Source organism: Galleria mellonella, unplaced genomic scaffold (assembly GCF_026898425.1).
Source record: "Galleria mellonella isolate WM207_F2 unplaced genomic scaffold, CSIRO_AGI_GalMel_v1 utg6482, whole genome shotgun sequence".
Taxonomy (NCBI): domain Eukaryota; kingdom Metazoa; phylum Arthropoda; class Insecta; order Lepidoptera; family Pyralidae; genus Galleria; species Galleria mellonella.
Genome location: NW_026442137.1, coordinates 238,955 through 258,412, shown reverse-complemented (window position 1 = coordinate 258,412; position 19,458 = coordinate 238,955). Strand labels below are relative to the sequence as shown.

At 36.5% G+C, this 19,458-nt stretch overlaps 1 protein-coding gene across 1 annotated transcript in view; it reads right to left on the bottom strand.

The window, feature by feature from the left end:
- Window positions 1-18,470, bottom strand: part of LOC113520073 (uncharacterized) — a 54,662-nt gene extending 36,192 nt beyond the window's left edge. Inside the window, exon 1 of the mRNA XM_052900359.1 lies at window positions 18,204-18,470. The gene's annotated coding sequence lies outside the window, so the exon portion shown is untranslated. The remainder of the gene's footprint in view (window positions 1-18,203) is intronic.
- Window positions 18,471-19,458: the final 988 nt, after the last annotated feature.

Below are 19,458 nucleotides of genomic sequence, written 5' to 3'. Positions count from 1 at the left end.
CGTCGCCTATAGACATGAGCAGTACCATGGACATAACAGAGTATACTGTTTCGCCAATGATAGAACACTATATTAAAAGGTCAGTAATTATTTTAATTTCATAATAATATAAAATATCAAACGTACTCCTAAGTTTTAAATCAAACAAGGACAATATTTCAACGGCGTATCGTTCGTTGACCTTCAGACTTGATGTCAACGACCCCGGCACCCCTGTCTGCGAACGAAGGGTCCAGGGCAGGTGATCCCCTTTAGGTTGCGAAGAAAGTAGGTCAAGGGGCTCCAAACTTTCAGATCGATAAAGCCAAGTAATGAATGTATAAAGACGATTAGTTAATATAATACCTATATATATATATATATATATATATATATATATATATATATATATATATATATATATATATATATATATATATATTGATTGTGAGCCACAGTTTTTTTAAAACAAATTGCATATATTCACGACTGTAATGCTTTATTACGTAGCCAAAATCATTTATCGACATTTCCCGTTATGATGAAAGTTACATGAAATATTTTACTCCAATATGGTATAGAAAGTACACTTATCTCTGTTCCACGAATTTAGTATTATCCAATACTTAAAAGTGGAGGGGAAGGGATTATTAGTAAGGAAATGTTAATCCAACCTCCACTGCGTTTTGGTTTGAAAGGATATGGTAGTTAAATTACGGGGTACAGAAGCGTACCTTAGTCCTCAAGAAAGGCAACGCATGAGGGGTATCATGGGTGACAAAGTATACTCTGTTATGTCCATGGTACTGCTCATGTCTATAGGCGACGATTACCACTTTCCAGTATGTGAGCCGTCAGCTTATTTGCCATTTTAATTGCATAGAAAAAGATTAAGTAAATTTATATTAAAGGGCATTTTGTAGGGAATTTCGAGTTAGTCACTGATTACTCAGTAGCGTGACTTATAAGTAGGTACGTAAACATATTTTTTTATAGAAAACAGTTGTCGCAATTCCAAGTTATTTCCCCATTTGTATATACAACTTATATATAATAGTACAATGTCATTGTATGTTTGTATCCGGTCAGCTGTCCCGAGACGCGGCGTAATGTCTCATTCATGGAACATAATACCTGCTCGCAGATACGAAACCCTATCTGACTTGATTCTATTTAAAAGCACCTTTTCCAATAAGATTTTTATCGACCAATTTTTAAAACTAATATTATTATATAGAATTATGTTCCACTCCAGTATAGTATAGAGTACTTTAATATATTTGTATATCTTATCTAACTCTTAGTAGATACATAGATACTCTTTATTGTTTCCTCCAAAAGATTACAATAGTAAACTTAAATTATAAATAAATAAAATATAAATATAAAATAAAATATTAAATAAATAAATAATAAAATAATCACAATGAGAAAACAATGGGCGGTCTTAACGCTAAAAGCGATCTCTTCTAGGCAACATTTATAATAATAATAAAAAATTTGTTTGCCTATAATATGCTCTTCCTAATATAATAAAATTGTCTGTGCATAGGAGATAAGTAGGAAATATTGATATAAAGGATCTTAATAAGACCAATAGATGCCAAATATTTTTTTTTATTTTGTTTGTATGTCTACCTATCTGTCTGTATGTTTATCTCGGCTTAATACAAAAACTACTGCAACAAAATGAATACAGTTTTCTCAAATATATTACTGAAGGTTGAAATTTAAATCTAGTATATGTTTTATATTAAAAAGACATGGTTTCATTGATTTTCATGCTCCCAAAATCCACGCGTACAAAGTAAATAGAATATTAAATTAAGATATAGTTTTATTAATGTTTTGTTTTGCAAAATAAACTGGCAACCCAGACAGAGGACGGGTGTGGACTGTGCGTTAGCAAACATACGCCTTAAAAATCATGTCTATACAAAGTAGGTATACTAGGCACCCTAATAGTTCTATGAAAAGGGTGCGCATTGTAAGTTCTACTATGAACACTAGATATGGCGGTGTTAACAATGTTGACTTTACCGTCACCGTCCGTACTGAGAATTAGTCACCGTCCATACATAGATGGGATGGTAACCCCACCTGCGCTATCAGGACTAAGCGGGGCACCAGTGTGAAATGATTTAATGATAGGAGAATTTATGGCTGGTTGTACGATGGTGAAAATCAGCAGCAGGTATCAATCCGAACAATTCTTCAGAGCACTCCCCATGATAAATTCGATAGAAGATGCACAGAGATGCAACATCTCTACGCAGTTTCAGTGGGTCGAGCCGGACAGTAAGGCGCCGGTCGTTAACAATTCGAGCTGCCCGACTTTGAATGCGGTCTAACGGAAGGAGTTGGTACTGTGGCGCTCCTGCCCACAGGTGAGAACAGTATTCCATGTGTCGCCTGCTAGCAATAAGATTAGTACTCCGCATTACTAACAATCACTTCCCCCCCTGGGGGCTATCAGATTCCCTACCTCTCCCTCAATGTTGACTATTGTGTAGGCGACTTCACCTTACCACTCTTATTCTGAATAATTTGGTTTCTTTAATGTTTTACATGAACGTAAAGTTTATAAAAACTTCAAGTCTGCCAAATTCGAACTCACGACATTTCAGTCAAGATAGTACACTCCTATTGGGAAAGGGATTGTTAGCAATGGTGTTTGACAGCCCCATTGCTAGCAATATGCCCTATTGGGTTGACCTCCACGTGGTTCCCCCTGGAAACCATCGTGAACAATTCTTGTTGAATTCGTCACGATGGGCTAACTGACCTACTTCATCCTCACCTATCATCCCTCACTGGTGCCCCACCGGTGTATACCGATAGCACGGGAGGGGTTACCATTCCATTATCATCCATTAAAAAAAAAGTACTCGACTAAGCCAAGACACGAAGTTAAAAGCCACAGCATTCTAAAAAAAGGAAAGAGAAATTAAGGAAGATCAGTTAACTACTAAGTACTTTTAACTAAAGATAAAACCCTTTTACATATGAATGAGAGTAATCTCTCATCAGAGGAAGCTACATAAAGATTAGCTAATCGTGTTACGTGCCGCGTGTACCACGGAAACGGGAGTGGCGTCGTACAAAGCGCATGAATATGCAATGTATGCACCGATATACATATGCGCGTTATACCTACGCGATACTGCACACCGCGGGAAATGCAACGCGCGAGTTTGCCACCTTCAACTCTCTTTAAAACTAGTTTTTTTTTTTTATGATACTTACAATGGCAGTTAGGCTGATGGCTCACTCGGTGGAAAGCGGTACTCATCATCAAACTGAGTTGTGACCATTTTATGTTACTATGGCACACGCATGAAGGAAGGGAAAGAAAGGAGATTGTTAGTTTATATTTTTTTTTTGTTTTTTTTTTATTTGTGCTTTTTTATTTTCATTTTTTTATCTCTTTTACTGTGTATTATGTGTATGTTTTTTTTTTATTGTAATTTGTGTACTGTAAATAACGTAAATAAATTATCTATCTATCTATCTATAATCTATAGACTTAAAAATGCGTTACAGGATTCTCTGTGACACCTATTGTACCTATCATGCGTAGTCATTTCTGAGGACTATAGTGTTATGCTTTTATACTCTATAATTTCATTGCCATTTTTTTAAATAGCTGAATATGGAATGGTCACCACGCCTGCGATATCGGTATATGCTGGCGAGCCACCAGTGAGGGATGATAAGGTAGGAATGAAAGCAGGTCAGTTAGCCTATCGTGATGAATGTAATAAGAATTAATCATGATGGTTTCCAGAAGGAACCGCGTGGGTGTCGACATGATAGAGTATATTGCTAGCAATGTGGCTGTTAGACCCCATTCCATAATATTATATTATCTGTTCCATTACTAACAATCTCTTTCCCACCCCCTCCTTCACTACATTTTTCCACCCTTCAATCTCAAACAAAACCATGTAAACATAGCTGCTTCTTGGTAGAAACACAGATGGGACATATATACATTATAATAATATGTTTGTATCTATAATAAGTTTACTATTGTAATCTTTTGGAGGAAACAATGAAGAGTATCTATCTATCTAAGTAGATGAGGGTAATGAGATTGAGTCGACGTAATAAAGTTTTCTAAGGGTCGGCAGTGGGCACATAACTCCCCAGTGGTGCAGGCGTCTACAGACAACGGTAACCGCTTACCATTAGACGGGTCGTATATTTACCATCATAGTTGTAAAAAAGTGATAAAACGTTTTTATAATCTGGTAAGATAGTACGTGACTGTCAATGTAGACAAATAGTAGCAAGTCCACATTACTCTAATTTACCTAGTTTACGAACTAAAAGCAATAAAGAAGGACGAGCCAGCGCAATTTGAAATTAAATTCGATTTCACTAAGAGAGGAAATCCTTTTTACTGGAATTAGAGGCAAATTGTCACCATAAATGGTTAGATTTTTCTCGTTTAAAGACGTTAAATTGCGGAATGAGATGAGTGGGCCGTGGTATATTACTCGCAATGCACACCTGCCTACTTAGATTGGGTCATTATATAAATTATCGGGATTGGTTTCTTTGACAGACTAAATAGGACTCGAAAATATCCCATTGTGAAGTTTGGCATTTAAGTACTAAAACCAAATGAAGCATTAGAATGGCCTTTATATTCTATATGAAAGAAAGAAAGAAAGAAACTTTATTCTACAGAAATAAAGTTTAAAAAAATATATCTATCTATATCTCGCGGTTTAACAAAAGTATTCCATATAAATCCAGAATATGGTCTATTCGTATACTAAAATTCGTTAAAATCAGTTTAGTTATATTTATGCTTGATTAAGTAGGTATCAAATTTCTTTGTAAACTTATTATTAGTGCGTAAATTTGGATAAAAAAATGTTCCTATTTGTTACCTTATAATTACGCCTGGTCCCGGCATAGAATGAATCACCCTTTCTTTTCCCGTAGGTGTAGAGGCGACTAAGGGAGAGCGAGGAATGGGCAGCAACGTCCCTCTTAAATACATATCCAAAGCGTAACTACAGTTGCCAATCCACCTGCCAAGCGTGTCAACTATTGGCAAAATCCCCTAAGGAGGAGGCTTATATTCAGCAGTGGACAGTTAAGGGCTGATGATGATGATGAATTACACTCTACATGTACCAAATTACATGCGAATCGATTTTGTAACAAATTTATGTATAAACAACGTTACAGACTATCAAAGTTATAATATTAATAGGAAGCAGTTCCAAGGTATTATTCATGATAAATGACAGTTGCCACTTGATCTTTCCTTTAATAGTACAGAAAAACAAGCGTAACCTTCGCAACTCATAAGACGGAATAAATCCAGATATATTTCGTAGGCACTACGTATTGATCTTTTAATAATAAACGCCTAAAAAATGAGACTTTTCAGAAATAGGTCAAGAACAAAGTGATCTCGTTTGACGGCTGTTTCATATTTTAAATACATATATACATTGGAAGTTTTCCTTTCAACACTAAGATGACTTTACGAGATGAAGACCAACATGCCGCAGCTGGTGCGAGACCGCAAAGTGATATAAGTAACCTATGACTCAAAGAGAAACAATAACTGTTGTGAATTATCACATTTTGTAATTCCTCAGTTCGTATGCTCGTTCAAATTTATTTATAATTTTAAACCAACAAAATTTTATGATTTATACCTACTGTTTTTTATTGTATGCTTTTTTTTTAGTGGGTAATAATGGAATGGCAACCCCACCCGCGCTATCGATATACACCGACGGGCCACCAATTAAGGGTGAGGATGAAGCAGGTCAGTTAGCCCATCGTGACGAATTCAACAAGAATTGTCCACGATAGTTTCCAGGGGGAACCATGTGGAGGTAGACCTAATCGGGCATATTGCTAGCAATGAGGGCAAGCTCCATTGCCAACAATCCCTTTTCCCCTTATTTTATGCTTGTAACCTAGTTGGTTTACTACCCAGATTTAAAAGTCGTTCCAAATCATTGTTTAAAAAATAAATATTTAATCAAATTTATATGTTTTTATATATATATATATATATGAAGCCACACGCCCCACGTTTATCCAAGATCCTGCTAAAATAAAGTTTTTGTTATTAATTTTGTACGTACTTTGGACACCATTTGTTCTACTAATTCGATTGATGCTATGTATGAGAACTTCAGTATTTTATTATTCTTTGATTTTAAGTGATGCTCTATCTCTCTCTCTCTCTCTCTCTATTCACCTAATTCGTGCCATTGAAAATAAGCGTTTTGTCCAATAGAATATGGTATATAGTTGAGTTTAGTTTTTATTTACTTGAAATATTTTTTGTAATTAAAAATATCACGTAATACAAAAATACAAACAAATTGAGTACCTCCATCATTTTGAAATCATAAATTTTGATCAGTACAAGTTCAAATTCTAATCTTGACATCGTCATTGCTGATTGTCTAATAATTATTCAATAACATGATATTACAACTGAGGGTTACCACTTGATTGAAACAACAATAGCTCTAGCTGCGTTATTAGGCAATATGGATGACATGAACGTTTAAGTTATTTGCAAACAATGAGCCGACTGATGGTAGTTGGATCTGTGAAGCGATCGGAACTATCATGGTATTATTGGTTTATTATGCATTATACTTTGCACTGTCTTCAAAGGAAGCAATGATATAGCTTGAAGATATGAAGATATGGCGTGAATTTACTGGGTACAGAGGAATAACACCTGAGTCCTCAGAAATGGCAACGCATGGGGGGTATCATGGGCGAAACAGTATACTCTGTTGTGTCCATGGTACTACTCATGTCTATAGGCGACGGTTACCACTTTCCATCAGGTGGACCATCTGCTTGTTTGCCATTCTAAGTTGTATAAAAAAAATCATGATGGATTTTACCAGAGGGAGACTTTGTACAAAAGGCGATTGCTTGGGTACCTCTGTCCCATTCGTGTTTTAACCGTGAAGCAGTTATGTTTGCATAGCTGTGTTTCGGTTTGAGGAGCGGGTCGTCAGCTTGTTTGCCATTCTAAGTTGTATAAAAAAAAGAATACAACAATAAATTAATCACGATTTTCAAGATTTTTTAAGGTAACACCGCCTGCGCTAACTGACCTGCTTCATCCTCACCTATCATCCCTTACTGGTGCTCTACCAGTGTATACCGATAGCGTAGACGGGATTACCATTCCAATGTTATCCATTTATATATAAATATTCAATTCTTTATTGCACCTGTAAATTACATTGTTAATGTATTTATAAATATTGCGAGCAAGGGTGGACTTATCTCTGACAGAGATCTCTTCCAGTCAACACAATACAGTTATTTTCCTCAAAAACAAAAAATGTTTTTTTATACCTCCCATACCAATAATTTTCATAGTAACTTCAATATTTATTGTCCTTTATCAATCCAACTTAAAGACTATTAAAGTCTACAGTATGAGGTTTTTTAAGATTTCTTCAAGGTCGCCAATCCGCACGTGGTACCCCTAGTATTGCAGGCGTCTATAGGCTACAGTAATCGTTTACCATCAGACAGGGTGTATGCTTGTTTGCTACATATATGGTATAATATGTTTACGATACGATAGATGAGGTTGATCATAGAGGACTTATCTTGTTTTACCATCCATTGTTATGTATTGTTACCTATGGATCACAAAATAAATAAATATAAAAAGGAATTCTTATTTCTTTAAGAAAAAACGTCCTGTTTTACTACTAGAATGTTATAATAAAAGGACATAAATTATTTCTATTTATATTTATGACAATAATACTTTATCGTGTGTTGGTTTCGAACAAATTTCTCACGGATACATTCACATCGTTTTTCAATTACCTAGTTACTCAATTGAAATTTATAGGACGGCGGCGTGTGTGTGTCTACGTATAATGACTATATATTTATTTATATCGGCTTTATATCAACATTGGGATTGCCCGAAGTAACGGACTTTTTTTTTGATGGGTGAAAATGGTATGGTAACCCTGCGTGCGCTAACGGGATACGCTTGCGGAGCACCAGTGAAGGGTGATAGATGAGAATGAAAACAGGCCAGTTAGCCCATCATGTTGAATTCATCAGGAATTAACCATGATAGTTTCCAGGAAGAACCGCAAGAAGGTCGATCTGGTTGGGTATATTGCTAGCAATGGGATTCTCAGTCTCCATTACTAACAATCCCTTTCCCCCCGAAGTAACGGACTTAGCCCGTCAAAGTATCAAAGTAACAAATCTGAGGGCCTCAATTTACGAAGTTGATATCATTTTACAATTTTCATATTTGGCGGTGAAGGGATTGTTATTAATATTGACTACCAGTCTCGTTATTAGCAATATATTCCGTCAGGTCGACCTCCACGTGGTCCCCCCTGGAAACCATTGCGCTAAATTCCAGGTATATTCATCATGATGTGCTAAGTAATATGGCTTTTCATCCTCACCAATTATCTCTCACTGGTGCCCCGCCAGCGTATACCGATAGCGCAGGCGGGGTTACCGTTCCATTATCATCTATTGAAAAAAAAACCTTATTCAGTTCACACTTGTATGTATATATATACTTGTATATATAGTTAAAATCTTGCAAATGAAATTCAAATTAAAGTTAAATAAGCCGTTTGGAGGCCCTCCAGGACCGGAGGCCCAGGGCGAGCTGTCCCTCCCCCCACCCTCATTATCCGCTACTGATTAGTTAACTTGTTTAACAGCAACCCCGAAATGTAAGAGATATTTCCATACTATACAGGATCAGACAATGTATACTAGAATGGGCGTTACAGTGTATTTTCTGGCTTCATAGTGCCGTTAATGTCTGTAGGCGACAGTTACCACTGTTATCAAGGCCGTCAATATGTTTTTTTTTTTTTTTAAGTTTATATGATTTTTTAATTTATATTTTTAATAGTTGGCCCCGAAAATGTTTTGCTCACTCATTTGAATAACAACTATCCTATAGATCAAATTAGAGCAAAAATAGATGAATAGATAGATATTCTTTTTTGTTTTCTTCATAAAATTATAATAATAAACTTATTATAAATATAAACAATTACAAGAAAATATTACACTAAGAAAACAATGGGCGGCCTTATCGCTAAGAGCGATCTCTTGCAGGCAACCTTTGGATAGAGAGGAGTAATTATAAACAGTTTGACTGGAGGCACGAAACTCTGTTCGTTTTTTAAATACACATTTACAAAATTTCATTACAATCGGTTGAACGGTTTCGTAGATTAGTGTAAACGGACATCGTGAACGGCATTTTTTTTTTTTTGTATTAAGATAGTCCTCACATTCCGCTTTGCACCCTAAGAACAACGCTAATTTTCAGTCAATGTCACCATGGAAACCAATTTGTAACCGTTACGTCATTGGTCGTCGTTACGTAGGCAAACGGATGCGCCCCCAAGCCCCAACAGGAGATGGTGTTTTTATTTCTACACTTCCCAAGGCCATTTATGAGGTCACATAGGGGTATAATACAAAGAATATTAACGCTCGATTGTTTTATTTGTATATGTGTGTATATATGTACGTACCTAAGTAAGTACTTTTAAATCAAAATATTTTACAAATGGATTTTTATAATTTTCCAAAATATCATTTATCTAAAATCTACTAATGGGATTATTACTGATGCCTGATAATTCGATCAAATTACCCCATTGCTAAAAAACAATATATCATATCGTTCTTGAAATCTGTCTCGAGCCTTCAAAGCGAACGGTTGCCTAAGGACATACAAAACTATTTTGTCCTAAGTCTTTTATTTTAATATATCGTGAGTGTAAACAATTCTTTTTTTAAAAAACCCAATTGAGGTAATCCACATAACAATGCGATGTCCCTTGTATGGGAACATACGAACGCAACGATAAAACGGCTGATGTCCCCCGTACGGGGACATACGAGTGCAAAATATTAAAGGAAATAATAACAAAGACAATCAGAATATCGGTTTCTTTACAGCTCGCGTTCAGTACGTCAGTAATTATTTGTGGCGGCAATCAGCGACCGAGTCACGGAAACTCGAAACTAATTGATTACAATTACCGCTGCTTTCAGTGGGCGATGATGCGTTCACTGGACCGACTCGGCGCACTCGGGTCGTCAATTCGATTTTGATTCGATTTGATCGATATGTTAAAATGTCTATTAATTTCCGATTTATTTCTCGGGAAATTAATTTCCTGTATTCAAGAAGTTGTCGATTCGTCTGTATTTATGTTTAATGTTTTATGTTATACAACGTTTTTGCTAATTTTGAACCGATTTTGTGACGGTAGGTGTCGTAAGAGGTCTTTTTAAAACATCTACAAAGCCTAAGCCCCGTGTGGTCCCGGCATAGAATAGGCCACCCCTTCCTTTCCCGTGAGTGTTGTAAGAGGCGACTAGGGGAAGGCGAGGGATGTGCAACAGCGTCCCTCTTAAAACATCTTCAAAGCCTAACTGCGGTTACCAATCCGCCTGCCAAGCGTGGCAACTACTGGCAAAACCTTCCAAGGAGGCTTATATTCAGCAGTGGACAGTAAAGGCTGGGTGTTAGGATGTTTGTTACTTAATCACGTTTAAACTATTGAAAAAAATTATATAACATTTTGTACATGGGTATGTTATATCCTTACTTAACATGTAGAATACTTTATATATTGATTCACGTGAGCAAAGCCGGGGGAAATAGCTAGTATAATGTAATTCTATCACCCTTTCCATATAAAGACATCTCTTTAATAGGAAATTGGGGCGAGTAACAAGTTCAATTCGGGGGGGGGGGGGGGGAAGGAATTTGTTAATAATGCTGACTATCAGTCCTATTACTAGCCATATACCTTGTCAAGTCGACCTCCACGTGGTCCCCACTGGAAACCATCGTGCTGATTTCCAGGTGTATTCGTCACAATGGGCTAACTGACCTGCCTTTTCATTCTCACCTATCATCCCTCACTGGTGCCACGCGAGCACCGTGTATTCCATTAGCGTAGGCAGGGCTACCATTTCATCATCATCCATTAAAAAAAACAGGTACAATTCGTCATTTGCAAATAGATAAGCATTCATGGTTATTTATAGCATAATGCAATCAATAACCAACTCGTGGAAACTTGAAAACTAATTTGTTACAATTACCAATTGCAACTGTAGGTAATGATGCAGATTACTTGTTATTTCCGTGCAAATAAATTTCACAATTGCATAAGTACTACTTTTATGAGACACGAAGCTGAAGTAAAAATGTATGACAGAAAATTCACACAAAGTAAAATAAACACTTGTTAATGCCTTCTGCTGGGTACCTAATGTGCCTACTGTCTCATTATTACCTAATTCTAGTACTCATGCGAGGTTCGAAAGCTTCTTACTTGGCTAACCAAAAAATGGTGATGAAGAAGAGATTGTTAGTAATGGGGAGGTTAGTCCCTATCAGGTCGACTTCCACGAGGTTCCCCCTGGAAACCATCGTAACAAATTTTCTTATAGATTTAAGACAAAATTATTGTAATTTTAATTTACAAGTTTAAAGAAATGGTATCTCGGAATCAGCCCCAATATTCGTTAAATAATTCAAACATGAATTAATTTTTTTTTATGTAACTTAAAAGTAAACGCATGCTCGTTTGCCCCCAGTGTTGTAAAAAAATATTTTCTAAGTATTTAATGAATTGACAATTACAACAATTTTAATACATCGAATATAGAGCGAATGGTTCTGCTGTACATATAATTATCTTTGTTGTACGTTTGTTCATTGATCAGTTATTCATTTGTATGATCAACTATCTCTTGGTTGAGAGTTCAGACTGGGGAGTCCCGTCTTAATTGCATTTCAATTCATGCTCGCGTCACTTGAACGCATCCATATAAGTTATCATAGATGACGCATTCGGCGCGAGCCGAGTCTTCGTTTAAAGCAGGAGTTTCCAAACTTATTTTGTCTACTGCCCACTTTGAGAATAAATTATTTTTAGCGCCCCCATTTCTTCACCTACTTAAAAACCACTATTACTTCAACATCAACAAATCACCCCCCAAAGCCTCTACACAACGCCCTTAATTTTTTCTGGGTCTCTTACCGCCCTTTAGGCCTGCAGCGCCCACAAGAGGATGTTATCGCTCACTTTGGGAAAGGCTGGTTTAAAGTATGAATGGAGCTCACAATTGTTCCTCGTGCTCCTGGATAACCAAATTAGATTACTTGTTAACTCTGCGGCTTGAAGGCAGTTCTTGCCTAGTTAGGTAACTGCAGACTTTCCATCATAATCCTAAATATTAATTTCTCAATGTACTTGGAATAGATATGGACCACTGCTTACACAAAGTGGACTCAGTGGAAGTTACAGTTACGACGTTACAGACAATCAATCAATAAATGGCCCATGGTGTCCCACTGCTGGGAAAATAATAACAATAATAAAAAAAAATAAGTTGCGTAGGAATAACAAACACACTTTCATATTATAGGTTATAACAAATTACCCCAACAAATGTCGATCTTTCAAAAAGTATTAGAAGCGATTTGTATGAAAAAATAAAAATGAAGTCATTATGTTTTTCAAGCAATTTTTCAGATTCTCTCTTCATTAAAATCATCTTCGGATATCAACAAATATTTAGAAAAAAGTTGCAGACGTTTTCGATTATTTTACTTAGAAACACATTCCGCGATTAATTTTCATTTATATAGATTAGCAAGGATTTTGTTTTTTAAATGGATGATAATGGAATGGTAACCCCACCCGCGCTATCGGTATACACCGGCGGGGCACCAGTGAGGGATGATAGGTGAGGATGAAGTAGGTCAGTTAGCCCATCGTGACGAATTCAACAAGAATTATTCACGATAGTTTCCAGGGGGAACCACGTGGAGGTCGACCTAATAAGGTATATTGCTAGCAATGGGGCTGTTAAACTCCATTGCTAACAATCCTTTTCCCTCTGATTAGCAAGGATTAGGATATTCCTATTGTATTCTATTACAACAGATTACTATTTTTATTATTATGTTTTTAATACAAATGAATCCAGATAAAATTATATTTGCTTAAAAGATTAGATATGTATATACCTAGGTATAAATTATTGACCATATTGTACATTTTAACTCTGGTTATTTACGTATAAAACGACTTATCATGCACCTAAGTACCGACTGTATCAACTATAACTTACAGCAATGCTATAAAAACATCTTTTGTTAACAGACCAAGCAATATCATGTCGCCTTCGGTGAGTTTGCGCAGAGCATTTACAGCGAGTCGAGCGTGACCGAACAATTTGAAGCTCCTGAATTAAACAAATCCGTAAATAAAAAAAAATCTTTACATTTTAAACTTATTTAATAGATAACGCATCGACAAAATTATATCCATCTATTGTCAGGAATTTTTACAAAAGGGATAGTTTAAAAGACCTTCTAAACGAATTTTAACGAATGCCCAACGATCTCTTGCTCGATTTGAAATATAAACAATCTAAAGTCTTAATAAGCATTAAGATTTTATTTACTTTGTACTAAAGTAATATAAAGACCCTTTTGTAAAAAAAATCCCAAAAAGGAGAGGTTACACTGTTTCTTTTTTATGTATAAGCATTTTCTACTATTAGTGTGTTTAAATCGCAATTCACAGTGATCGTGTCTCGATACGTACACAACGGGTTACAAATATTACAAATTTACACGTTATGTAAAGCGTTTAGTTTATCCACAACCGTGAACCAGTTACAAATCGTAATGAGCCAGGTAATTCAATACTTTTTCTCATTCAACAATCGCCGACAGTGAATAGCGTCACGCGTCCTCTGTAACTACTGGAGCGTGCTCTAATCTCAACTATTAAGTACTTACAAACGTTTAGCAAGTACTAAAGGCAACGTGGTCAGTCCTCGAGGATACTGCTTGTTCGTCAAAGTACACTAAATTAAAGTTTTTTTTTTTTATACAACGTAGAATGGCAAACAAGCCGACGGCCCACCCGATGGAAAGCGGTAACCGTCGCCTATATACATGAGCAGTGCCATGGACATAACAGAGTATACTGTTTCGCCCATGATACCCCCCATGCGTTGCCATTCCTGAGGACTCAGGTGTTATTCCTCTGTACCCAGTAAATTCACGCCAGTAAACTAGAGTTGCACTTACTGCGGCATGAAAAGGCAACTGAATGTGATTGCAACCCGGACAGCCTAGCAAGGTTGAGGGGAAGAGAGTATTGGTAATGAAGTGTAGCTCATAAGGTAATACCTACATCCACGTGAGCTCCGCTCAAAATGATGGCATTTTTCTAATAGTTGAAAATTGAATGGTAACCCCGCCTGCGCTATCGGTATTTATCAGCGGGGCACCAGTGGAAGATGATAGGTGAGAATGAATGCAGGTCAGTTGGGTCACCATGATAAATTCGACAAGAAATAACCATGATGGTTTCCAGGGGGAACCGCATGGAGGTCGACCTGAGAGGGTATATTGCTAGCAATGGGGCTATTAGACCTCATCCCACAATCCCTTTCCCCCCAAAATGATGGTATTAATTAATGATAATTTCGCCCCAATATATCAAATGACCTGATTTCATCCTCGTTTAACATCCCTCACTAGTACCCCGCCGTGGGAAGGAATAATTCGTAATGCAAACTACCAATCCCATTGTAAGCAATATACCCTGTCATATTGACTTACAAGCGGTGCCCCCTGGAAACCATCGTGCTAAATTCCAGGCTAACTGCCTTTTTGTTCTCACCTATCATCCTTCACTGATGCTCTGCTAGCGTATACCGATAACGCAGGCGTAGTAACCATTTTATTACGAGTATCATCCATTAAAAAAATAAGCTAGTACCCCGCCAACGTACATCAACAGCTCAGGCGGGGTACATCACATTAAAAAGCACACCCAGACAGGAATGATCTCCTTTGGTAATTTCACTGTATATTTTATGAAGATAAAAAATATGGCTGCCAAAGATATCCCAAAATTCCTGTCGCTTACAGAAATTTGCAAATTTAAAGTAATTTATGTATTAAAAAAAAGCCGCTAAACGGACAGATCAATTTCAATGCAGATTTTTGTTTTTAAGAATGGTTTATTCGGGGTGATTATTTGAGTCTGTAGCGCAGCTGATTGGCAGAAATTAAACTAACTGGTCTAATTTTAAATACAATAGAGTTTGAGATATTTGCCACTAGATTTTTTTTTTTTTATACATTGAATAGGAGAATTAATAAGTATACTTTATTTGCATTAAATAATGTAAGAAATAAGCAAGACAATTAATAAATGTAACGATACAATTGTATCGTTACATTTATCATTTATCGGAGAGCAATCTTTTCAAGACAACCTTAGGGTAATGGGGGGAAAGGGATTGTTAGCAATGGAGTTTGACAGCCCCATTGCTAGCAATATGCTTTATTAGGTCGACCTCCACGTGGTTCCCCCTGGAAACCATCGTGAACAATTCTTGTTGAATTCGTCACGTAGCCCATCGTCACGATGGGCTAACTGACCTGCTTCATCCTCATCTATCATCCTTCACTGGTGCCCCGCCGGTGTATACCGATAGCGCGGGTGGGGTTACCATTCCATTATCATTCATTAAAAAAAAACCTTAGGGTAATGGACTAATTGTTGTACAAGTAGGTATCATATTATTGTACAATTAAGAAAGTTAACAGCGTAAAACATTAAGGAGAATAATTATAAGTACTTATTATCTAATTAAAAAAAAAAAAAATAGTCTAACTAGAAACACAGTCGGCTCGGATAACTATTGCGGATTCGAATCCTGCCACACTGAACTGTCATCTCAGATGGTTAAATTCAAAGTATAATATAATTTATACTTTATTACATATTATTGGACGCTTTAAAATCAGTTTCCTAATAGACTACTTGGAGACGCAGACAGTGGCTACCTACGTGACCCGAATAGTTCAGTATCCATGTGACGAATATGGCATTCCTAGACGTCCGTTTCTTGCTGTTGCCTGTCGTATAGGACACAGCCACTAAGATTCGAGTTTTTTACCATGTCTATTATCGAGATTTAATTTTTGCTAATATTGTAAATGTGAAAGTGAATTTATTTGTTTATTGCCCCATCATCGTCATCATTTCAGCCATAATCCGTCTACTGCTGGACATAAGCCTCCCCCATAGACTGCCATAAAGAACGGTCCTGAGCCACCTGCATTCACTGACTCCCTGCAATGCATTTCAGGTCGTCACTCCATTTAGTGGGGGGTCGTCATACTATATGTTTGCCTGTACGAGGTCGACACTCAAGAACCTTTCTTTCCTATCATTTATCGCTTCTTCGAGATATGTTGACCAGCCCATTGCCAGTTCAGCTTGCTTGTCCTTCGAGCTATGTCGGTTACTTTAGTTCTTTTGGGGATATCCTCGTTGCCCCATCCATTCATGAAATCTTAATACTACTTAGAATGATCCCGAGAATCCAGGTCACACGGTCAACGTCAGGGGGTAAAAGTAACTCATAGTTGTCGGCGTTAGAGAGCTTAGAGAGCGTTATAGACTACCTTTTATTTCGGTTCGCGAACGTTAAATCTATTTATGCATGAAATTAAATTGGTCTTTGTATTAAATGACTGTATAACATTAGAACCTTTTATTTTAAACTAGCTGTATCCAGCGGCATTGCTCGCGTAAATCAATAAAAATTATCTTGTGTTTTTTTTTTATGGTTGAAGATGGAACGGTTCACCCCGCTTAACAGAGGGACACTTTGTACAAAAGTCGATTGCTTGGGTACCTCTGTTCCATTCGTGTTTCAACCGTGAAGCAGTTGTGTTTGCATGGCTGTGTTTCGGTTTGAAGGGTAGGATATGGCGTGAATTTACTGGGTACAGAGGAATAACATCCGAGTCCTTAGGAATGGCAACGCATGGGGGGTATCATGGGCGAAACGTATACTCTGTTATGTCTATGGTACTGCTCATGTCTATAGGCGACGGTTGCCACTTTCCATCAGGTAAGCCGTCAGCTTGTTTGCCATTCTAAGTTGCATAAAAAAAAAATAAAAAAAAATATTAACGGTATTCGATGACGGGACACCAGTGCAGGGTGAAACGATAAAAATAAAGGCAGGTCAGTTGGCCAATTTTCTTTAAAGGATGGCAATGGAATGGTAACCCCGCCTGTGCTAACGGTATACGCTGGCGGGGCACCAGTGAGGGGTGATAGGTGAGATGAAAAAGCTGCTTAGTTAGCTTATCGTAACGTATTCATGAATTAACCACGATAGTTTCCAGGGGAAGCCGCGTGAAGGTCGACCTAATTGTTAGCAGTGGAGCTGTTAGAATCTAATACTAATATTTTCTCCCCCCCCCCCCTTTTTATACTATTAGAGATATATTGCTATTTTACCCATGTGTATCGAGATAAGAATATTCTACATCTAGATCTGTCTAAATTTCAAATCAATTTAGCCTTTTATACATGATAAACAATCAAACATGTTTAAAAAGTTTCAAGTTTGTCATATCGTTAGGATCTCAGTGGTAGAATTAGATAAAAAACCAATGGAAATAGTACAAATGGTTCCCGATTTAAGATGTTAACATATTTCATATTTAAAAAAAAAACTTCTTTACATTTTTGGCACGTCCTGTGTTACAGTACAAATATAATAAACGGACAGTACTATCATTAAATTACAGTATTTTCAAAATTGATATAGCATTTTTATTTTGATTATATATGTATAAATTCAATAGTTATAAATTGATAGAATAATATAAATATTAATACAAGACAATTTTTTTTTATACAACTTATAATGGCAAACAAGCTGACGGCCCACCTGATGGAAAGCGGTAACCGTCGCCTATAGACATGAGCAGTACCACGGACATAACAGAGTGTACTGTTTCACCCATGATACTCCATATATGCAAACAGATTGGTAAAATACTGAAATATCGTAAGTTATAATTTCAAATTTGATTGTATTTTGATTTAAAAATTCCAAGACATTATAAAAAGGTTGCTTTTCAAAATAAAATTTGATATGATAATCAACTATACCTATCAATAAAGAAAAATGATTGCTTTTCTTACCAGCACGCAAGTACAGTTATAAATTAGCCATTAGATATAAACAAATAAAATATAGTCGTATATTATTTTAAAAAATAAATATATCAATAAAAACATTAAAATATGTAAATATTTAATTAAACTACTACTTACGTTACGTGATCCAGCTGGTTAAAAAACGGACTAAATCCGCTGTTCCACAGTCCAGTAACTGTTGCTATTTTTTAATAATATTTTACTTCAAAAGCACAAGCAATCAACATGTACTTTACATTAAAAATTGTATTTTTACAATGAGGGACAACTGCACCATTCGGAACTACGTGAATGTGTGGTAAACAAATACGTAAATCGTGGTAAGCCGCAGCGCGCATGCGTCAACGCGGCCGGTGGCTGCTCGCCGACTGTCGAGTGCAGGAATGGTTTGTTTTATTGGTTTTACATCCAGCCAGTATTTGAAGTAGGTATTGGCGCGAAACAGGAATTAAGAGAAAAAAATCTTTTTTTTTTTTTTAATATTATTTTTTATTGTAAATTTGACAGAGAAACACAAAGATTGATGTGAATTTTTAATTAAAAATAATAAATTCAATTAACTAATTATCATTAATTAACAACTTATATTAAGAATGTTATACATATTAATGATTAGAGAATAAAAATGTATTTTTTAATTATAAAACAAGACAATGGCTGTTTCCTTATAGAACTACGCCCGCGACTTCATTCGCAAATGTCCTTACAATGTATTTATGGAGAAACGTAACGGATCAGACTCGCATTACTTAGGTATTAATGGAGCTAACAGTAGTAATACTCACTAGATATACTCTTAGAATTAATATTACAGTATTTATTATCACTATCTATCTATCTTTACGCCAAGTCTCTTGCGGGGAAGGCAGAGACAGCGGAGTGCCAAAAAACTCTATCCTCACATACATCTCTTGCTTCATGAACTTTCATAGCTCGTCTCACGCATGCACACCAGTTCTGGAGACTCTGGACTCCATCTTCAGACAATATCCAACTGATCCTAGTGGGTTAATCTAAGTTATTCCCGGGTCTTGGGTACCTCTGTCCCATTCGTGTTTCAATCGTAAAGCAGTTGTATTTGCATGGCTGTGTTTCGGGTTGAAGGGTGGGATATGGCGTGGATTCACTGGGTACGGAGGAATAACACCTGAGTCCTCAGGAATGGCAACGCATGGGGGTATCATGGGCGAAACAGTATACTCTGTTATGTCCATGGTACTGCTCATGTCTATAGGCGACGGTTGCCACTTTCCATCAGGTGGGTCGTCAGCTTGTTTGCCATTCTAAATTGTATAAAAAAAAAACCTACACCTATCAGCATTAAGTATTAATTACTATTAATCATATAAATATATGATTAAAAAGAGAACAA